Here is an 8,832-nt window from a genome sequence, read left to right as displayed (position 1 = left end):
ATCATGGCATCTGGTCCCATCACTTCAGGGGAAATAGATGGGGAAACAGTGGAAACAGTATCAGACTTTATTTTTCTGGGCTCCAAAATCACTACAGATGGTGACTGCAGCCATGAAATTAAAAGACGCTTACTCCTTGGAAGGAAAATTATGACCAACCTAGATAGCGTATTGAAAAGCAGAGACATTACTTTGCCAACAAAGGTCCATCTAATCAAGGCTATGGCTTTTCCAGTGGTCATGTATGGATGTGACAGTTGGACTGTGAAGAAAGCTGAGCACTGAAGAATTGATGCTTTTGAACTGTGGTGTTGGAGAAGACTCTTGAGAGTCCCTTGGACTGCAAGGAGATCCAACCAGTCCATTCTAAAGGAGATCAGTCCTGGGTGTTCATTGGAAGGACTGATGCTAAAGCTAAAACTCCAGCACTTTGGCCACCTCATGTGAAGAGTTGATTCATTGGAAAAGACTCTGATGCTGGGAGGGATTGGGGGCAGGAGGAGAAGGGGACGACAGAGGATGAGATGGCTGGATGGCATCACCAACTCAATGGACATGAGTTTGAGTGAACTCCGGGAGTTGGTGATGGACAGGGAGGCCTGGCATGCTGCAATTCATGGAGTCACAAAGAATTGGACATGACTGAGCGACTGAACTGAACTGAACTGAATTACTAATGAGATCAAGCATCTTTTGGTACATTATTCTGCATTTCCTCCTGCTTAAATGTAGTTCAGGTCAAATGTTTGGTCTACTTTTTATTAGATGGCTTATCTATTTTTTATGGCTTTGTAAAAATCAATATATTGATTCTATACTATTCGTACTAAACATTTGTACATTATCTGTCACAAATATGTTCTCCCTGTTTGTGATTTGCCTTTAACTTTACTTTGGGGTTGTTTAATAAACAGAAACTCTTAATTTAATTTAATTATATACACATATATATATTTTGGCCACATGCTGTGTGATTTGCAGTGTCTTAGTTCATCAAAATTGAGAGCTTGGACTGTCAGGAAATTCCCAGAAAACTCTTAATTGTAATGTAGCGTGATTTATCCATGTTTCCTTTTTTGTTTAGAAATTTTCTGTTCTTTAGTAAACTCTTTTGTATACTAGGGCCCAAAACAATATTCTTGTCTCTTTTCTTCTGGAAGTTTTGATTTTTACTTTTAATTTTCTTGTCCGTCTGAAATGGATGGTAATGTCTGATGTGAGGTAGGGAATCCAATTTTACTTTTTCTGCATATAGACAATCAGCAACACCACCTTCCATTCATCTCTGACATAGAGCACTGTGCCATATTTGTGTGGGGTTGTTTCTTGGCTCTTTATTTTGCTCCGCTGGCTGTTTTGTGTGTATCCGTGTCATGACCACCTTGCCTTAATCATTCTTGTTTTATGTCTTGTTATCTGCCTAGGCAAGTCCTCCCTGCCATCTTCTTCTTTAGCAATGTCTCGACTATTCTAGAGTCTTTGCTGATTTACATTTTACTCCCAGAATGGGATCATAACGTTATTGCTGGTTGATAACTTGCTTAAAAAAAAAAAAACTTAATAAATATTGTGAATATTTTGGAATTACATAATGCTGTAAAATATAATTTAAATAACTACATGATATATTATAATGTAGATATTCTATAATTTACTCATTTCATCCCCCATTCTTGATATTTAAGTTGTTGCCAAATTTTCCTTGTTATAAGCAGTTTTGTGGTGAATATTCCTGTGGTAAAATATTCACACCTATTTTCTCAAGATGGAAGTAGGATGTCTAAGGATTTGCTCAATTTTAAGGTTTTTTGATAGAAATTACTATGTTATTTTTTAGGAAGTTCATATGAACTGTGTGATAATGAGGTCTCAGGGCAGGCACCCTTACTAAAAGGGAACATTATCATTCCCAAAACAAAAAGCAAAAAGAACCCTCACATTTTCCAGCTCCATGGGCAAATAATTTAAGACCAGGTTAAATTTGGTTTACAAATCTAATCTGGATTACCACATTCTGTGTATTTTTCTAGTGAACAGCCCTGGGATTTCGTACCGTGAACATGCACGTAAATATCATCTCCCTTTGTCCCATTAGAGGTACTGAGCTGGGCGGATGGCCCATGGAGGATCAGAGTGCCACGTTGATGTAGTTTATCTTGCTGGGGTTTCCTCTCAGCAGGCAGGTGGAGCTGCTGTTGCTGGTGCTCCTGCTGCCCACGTTCCTGCTGACGCTCCTGGGAAACCTGCTCATCATCTCCGTGGTGCTGTCCTAGGCCCGCCTCCACATCTCCATGTACTTCTTCCTGTGCAACCTCTCCATCCTGGACATCCTCTTCACCTCTGTTATTTCCCTGAAGCACTGGCCAACTTAGTATCTGGTGATAAAACCATCTCCTTTGCTGGCTGTATCACCCAGTGCTATTTCTACTTCTTCCTGGGCACGGTAGAGTTTCTCCTGCTGACAGTCATGTCCTATAACTGCTATGCCACTATCTGCTACCTGCTGTGGTACAGCACCATCATGATGCCCCCTGTCTGCATCAGGACAGTTGTGTTCTCTTGGGTGAGAGGCTTCATATCTGTGCTCTTTCCAACCATCCTCATCTCCCAGCTGCCCTTCTGTGACTCTGACATCATTAACCACTTCTGTGACAGTGGAGTTTGCTGGCCCCCGCCTGTGCGGACACCACTGCCATCAAGCTGATGGATTTTATGCTTTCATCCACGGTCATCCTCTGCGGCATAGTCCTCCTGGCCTTTCCCTACACGTACATCATCCTGACGAGGAAGCATCCCTTCTGCAAGTGGAAGAAACAAGGCCTTCAAACCTGTGCTTCCCACTTGACCATACTTGTGATTCCCAGCAGTATCACGGTGTTTATTGATGTGACTCCCTTCCAGAAAGAATATCTGGAGGTCGACAAGGTCCCTTCAGTCCTGAGCAGTGTCGTGACTCCATTCCTCAACCCCTTCATATATACTCTGAGGAATGATACAGTGTTGAGGGTCCTCAGGGATGTGTGACTGGGTTCGAGTGGGTTTGGAAAAGAGGATGAGGACAATGCTGAGGAGAGGAGTGTCCTCTGTCAGTGACCACAGAGGAGGGGGATAGTTCCTCTTCCTCTTCACTACCAGGTACTCATTGTGCAAACTCCCAGTACTAAAACAGAGGAATTTTTTAGAAAAGAAAAAGAAAGGGGCATCTCAGGTGGTCCAGTAGTTAAGACTCTGTGCTTCCACTGCAAGAGGAGTGGGTATGATCTCTGGTCGGGGAACTAAGATCCCATATTCCATGAGGCATGGCCGAAAAGCAAAAATTAAAGAAATAAATAAAAATAAAAGAGAGGACTTGCCTTAGCAAGAGTGAGCTAGCTGAGGGATCCTGAGTGGTCTATAGCAGAAAGAAGCTGAGCTTGGAGACAGGGACTTGGACTCTGGCCTTGGTTCTAACTCTAACTCTGTGGCCACAATGGTGTCACCATGTCACCTGCCACTCTGGCCCTCAGTGCTCTCCTCTGAAGTGCATCAGGCCTTGACTTGATGATTTCCAAGTTCTGTCCACACTGAATATTCCAAGAATTGCAGAAGGGTCTACAGCCTGTGTGTGTCCTATTTGAAGTCCCAACATATTTGACCCCCTTTCCTCATGGATCCTGAATACAACTCTTCTATCAACTTGACACAAAGTCTTTCCTAGTTCTTTCTCCATGGACGCCCTTTCCTTCTGTTTTCTCTAAGAAGCTTTCTAGGAATAATCTTCATTATTCTCCAGGCCATTGTAATATCTGTGACGCACTGTCTTCCCTCAGTGGACATTTGTAATGACTGTGGTGGATATATGTAGTCCATGTTATTTAATAACACTGCTTTCTGTACTAGAACATGTTCATAACACCCAACATGCTCGCATGCTTATGTAAGACACGCCCTCAGCTTCCAAGGACTGACGCGCAGATGGATAATTTGACTGAAGGCACAATCCATTGCCTGGCCAGTGATCTATGACCTGTGTGGCTTGGCTAGGACAGATAAATTGTACAAACAAATGTCTCTTTTTTGAGAGTTTGAACTAAGAGATGCAGTGATTCTACAAGACAATGGTGATGTTCCTTCTGGAAGCTCAAGGAGACTTGGTGCCTGGAGTGGCCATTTGGGGCAGGTACAAGCTGATGAGTAATTACTTTGGTGGGGGCAGGGATCCCTCCATCTCTTTTTTTTTCTTTTTTTTATGATTGAAGTGTAGTTGATTTACAATTTATGTTAGTTTCAGATGTACACCAAAGTGATTCAGTTATACATATTCAGCTATGTATATTCACATATGTGTATATATGAATATATATTCTTTTTCAGACATTTTCCATTATAAGTTATTGCAACAAGCTGATGAGTAATGAGGAGCTCAGTCTGCCCATCATAGAGAATAATAGAGAAAATAGAAAATAGAGAAGAGATGGATGAGAGTCTACTCAGTTGCAGAGACATAAGAGTGAAGGGCCCTCCTCTGTAATGACTTCCCAGGTCAAGACACTGACAGCTTTATTTCCTATTCCTGAATTTGATGAAGTTGCCAGTACCCATATATCAAACCCCTCTTTATTGAGCGCTTTTGGGAAGGTCATTATTTATCATGACTAAAAAACAGTTTGAATAAAGCTCTCTCTCTGAACCAAGTGTAGCCCTTCCCCCTTTCTGAGGAATTAGAAAGATGCCTATTTCTAATTAAACTTTTTGAATTCTTGGTGCCCAGACACTGCCTCAGATATTTGACTGGCACCATGTAGGTCTATGGCTCAGGTTAGTTCAAGCCAGACTTTTCTCAATGTCACCAGAAACAGTAGGGTTTACATTCCTGTCCTCCCTGACCTCTAGCACTGCAGTATCCACCTTGCCTGAATTAACACCTGTGCTTTTCATGTAACACACACCTAAGGCAAATCTGTAGAGTGCTGTGGAAGCAAAGGCCACTCAAATGAGAATAGGGGCTATGGACTTCCCTGGTGGTCCAGTGGTTAAGACTCTGTGCTTCTGATGCAGGGGGCCCAGATTCAATCACTGGTCAGGGAACTAGAATGCAAATGGTGACAAATGGTGTGGTCAAGACCTCTTACATTTGTCACAGGTAATATCCTAATTTCATCTGGTAATTGCATAGCCATCTGTTAGCTAACTGGCTTTATCCAGAGGAAAAATAAACTTCTCATATCTTTATGACAGAAGGTAGTTTGAGAGTGAGGCGTCCTCCAAGCTAGGTTCTTATTCTCCCATGGAGACTGGGAGGAAGGGTGCCATCTTTCTTGATTCTACTTCAAAGAGATGGTTTCAAGGTCCTGAAGAAAGACTTGCTGGGTCACAAAGCTGGCCAGAGGCTGATTTAAAATTTAAAACTAAAGATTTATGTACATTTAAGATTTATATACATAAACATACTTTAATATTTATGTACATTTCAAAGAACAGACAGAACTCACAAGTTTTCTAAAGTATATATCTCAGAAAAGGGTAAGAGACAGCTCTTCTCTTATTTTCAGCAGGGAGAATTTAGCCTTGTAGATGAAAAATTAATCAGTCAATCTAATAAACAAATGGAAACTTCTATTTGAGCTGACTTTGAGGATTATAACCCAGGAGGAGCATCTCAGAAAGCTCTGAGAACTGTTGAACCAGTAAGAAGTCAAGACACAGTTATATGAGTTTCTTGACGTATGACATATGACAAAGGGTTGTATATCAAATGACATATTATTGACAGTTTATGTAATCCAGATCTAAACTTCATTATGGGCTTCCCTGGTGGCTCAAATGACAAAGAATCTTCCTGCAATGTGGGAGACCTGGGTTCACTTCCTAGGTTGGGAAGATCCCCTGGAGAAAGGAATGGCAACCCACTCCAGTATTCTTGCCTGGGAAATCCCATGGACAGAGGAGTCTGGCAAGCTACAGTCCATTGGGTCACAGAGAGTCTGACATGACTGAGCGACTAACACACACACACACACACACACACTTCATCATGGTAGATCAAGTTACACCTTATAAGGTCAAAAAGAAATGTTATCTTTTGAGGGTGTGGCCTCCCTATGTGGCAAGTGGGATCTTCCCTGATCAGGGATAGAACCCATGTCCCCTGCATTGGGAACCCAGAGTCTTAACCACTGGACAACCAGGGAAGTCAGAAATGCTATCTTTAAGTTGTCCTGTTGATTCTAAGAGAATGTTGCTTTTTATGTTTGAGCAGGTATTCCTGCCAACTGGGGAGGTTTGGTTGATGCATAATTCAGATACACAATGCACAGCAGGGAAGAGAGGAGGCTAAAGGGCAGAGAAGAAATTTTTCTGTTTAAATTTTTCTTGTCTTGCTATAACATATGAATTTTACCTCACAGCCTCTTACTTTACTTCTATTTGACCTTACCCAGCCCTCTGGGAGTCCATTCCTGCAATGCTTTTTGCTTCTCCAAGCTTTGTCAACTATTAGGTAAATGCCTGTGCTGGGCTAGGTAGGAATCAAAGTGGGCACACCTGATTCCCGTCTGATAGTGACAGAGGACTAGAAATCAAAATGAAGATCACCTTTGACTGGAGAGCTTTTTTGTTTCTGATCTTTAACTATAAAAATACACATTCATTGTAAAATTTCAGCCAGTACCGAAAATAAACCATAAAATAAACCATGAGAATTTTATCAGCCAATTCTACTCTCCAGCAGCAAACATTATTAATTAAGCAATTTGTGCTTTTGAGACCATGAACCTCAGATGGGTCTTGAACCCACATCTTTTAACTGAGATCATACACTTGGTCTTAGGACTTAATAAAGCTTAGGTTCTTGATGTCTTGTCACAGAAAGAATTCATTTAGAGACAGTGATAGGTAAGGAGTGGACTTAGGAGAAGCACATTCCACAGACAGGTTGTGGACTGTCAGAAGGTGAGAGGCCCTAAAATATGGGGTGGTTAATTGTTGCTGGAGTCCAGCTCCAGCAGCCAGGGAATCAGCCTGAAGGGGTGAGGGTGTTGGTGGATGATGAAGTAGCCTCTGACTCATAGTACGGAACTACATCGGTGGACGATGATGTAGTCTCTGACTCATAGTACGGAACTACATGTTTATTTCAAGCTTCAGCTTCTCTTTTATACTTTGACAAAAAGCATTAGGTCAGAGGTCTGACGTTTTTAGTTTCCCCCACCCAGATTTGGGGCTTCCCTGGTGGCTCAGAGGTTAAAGAGTCTGCCTGGAATGCGGGAGACCTGGATTCTATCCCTGGGTCGGGAAGATCCCCTGGAGAAGGAAATGGCAACCCACTCCAGTACTCTTGCCTGGAGAATCCCATGGAGGGAGGAGCCTGGTAGGCTACAGTCCATGGGGTCGCAAAGAGTCAGACACAACTGATCGACTTCACTTTCACCCAAATTTACTGTACTTAACTTGTGATTACATTGTAACTCCTGCTACATTCCTCAGTTTATTTCTTTTCTTTCTAAATCCTGTTTGCCCCTAGCATCTTAAGATCACTATCTCCTAAAAAAGGCTTCTAGCTATTCTTAATCATTCCTAAACCCTAAACTCAGCAATGCCAAAGAATGCTCAAACTACCACACAATTGCACTCATCTCACACGCTAGTAAAGTAATGCTCAAAATTCTCCAAGCCAGGCTTTAGCAATATGTGAACCGTGAACTTCAGATGTTCAAGCTGGTTTTAGAAAAGGCAGAGGAACCAGAGATCAAATTGCCAACATCCTCTGGATCATCGAAAAAGCAAGAGAGTTCCAGAAAAACATCTATTTCTGCTTTATTGACTATGCCAAAGCCTTTGACTGTGTGGGTCACAATAAACTGGAAAATTCTGAAAGAGATGGGAATACCAGACCACCTGATCTGCCTCTTGAGAAACATATATGCAGGTCAGGAAGCAACAGTTAGAACTGGACATGGAACAACAGACTGGTTCCAAATGGAAAAAGGAACACGTCAGGGCTGTATATTGTCACCCTGCTTATTTAATTTATATGCAGAGTACATCATGAGAAACGCTGGGCTGGAAGAAGCACAAGATGGAATCAAGATTGCTGGGAGAAATATCAATAACCTCAGATATGCAGATGACACCACCCTTATGGCAGAAAGTGAAGAGGAACTACAAAGCCTCTTGATGAAAATGAAAGAGGAGAGTGAAAAAGTTGGCTTAAAGCTCAACATTCAGAAAACAAAGATCATGGCATCTGGTCCCATCACTTCATGGGAAATAGATGGGGAAACAGTGGAAACAGTGGCAGACTTTATTGTTTTGGGCTCCAAAATCACTGCAGATGGTGACTGCAACCATGAAATTAAAAGACGCTTACTCCTTGGAAGAAAAGTTATGACCAACCTAGATAGCATATTGAAAAGCAGAGACATTACTTTGCCAACAAAGGTCCATCTAATCAAGGCTATGGCTTTTCCTGTGGTCATGTATGGATGTGAGAGTTGGACTGTGAAGAAAGCTGAGTGCCGAAGAATTGATGCTTTTGAACTGTGGTGTTGGAGAAGACTCTTGAGAGTCCCTTGGACTGCAAGGAGATCCAACCAGTCCATTCTGAAGGAGATCAGTCCTGGGATTTCTTTGGAAGGAATGATGCTAAAGCTGAAACTCCAGTACTTTGGTCACCTCATGCGAAGTGTTGACTCATTGGAAAAGACTGTTGCTGGGAGGGATTTGGGGCAAGAGGAAAAGGGGATGACAGAGGATGAGATGGCTGAATGGCATCACTGGACATGAGTCTGAGTGAACTCCGGGAGTTGGTGATGGACAGGGAGGCCTGGCATGCTGCGATTCATGGGGTCGCAA

At 42.2% G+C, this 8,832-nt stretch overlaps 1 pseudogene; it reads left to right on the top strand.

The window, feature by feature from the left end:
- Window positions 1-2,060: 2,060 nt before the first annotated feature.
- Window positions 2,061-3,112, top strand: LOC104982083 (annotated as a pseudogene).
- The last annotated feature ends 5,720 nt before the right edge of the window (window positions 3,113-8,832 follow it).

This window comes from Bison bison, unplaced genomic scaffold (assembly GCF_000754665.1).
Source record: "Bison bison bison isolate TAMUID 2011002044 unplaced genomic scaffold, Bison_UMD1.0 scf7180017864526, whole genome shotgun sequence".
Taxonomy (NCBI): Eukaryota; Metazoa; Chordata; class Mammalia; order Artiodactyla; family Bovidae; genus Bison; species Bison bison.
Note: the sequence above shows the minus strand (reverse complement) of the source record. Positions and strands in the feature narration are given on the sequence as shown.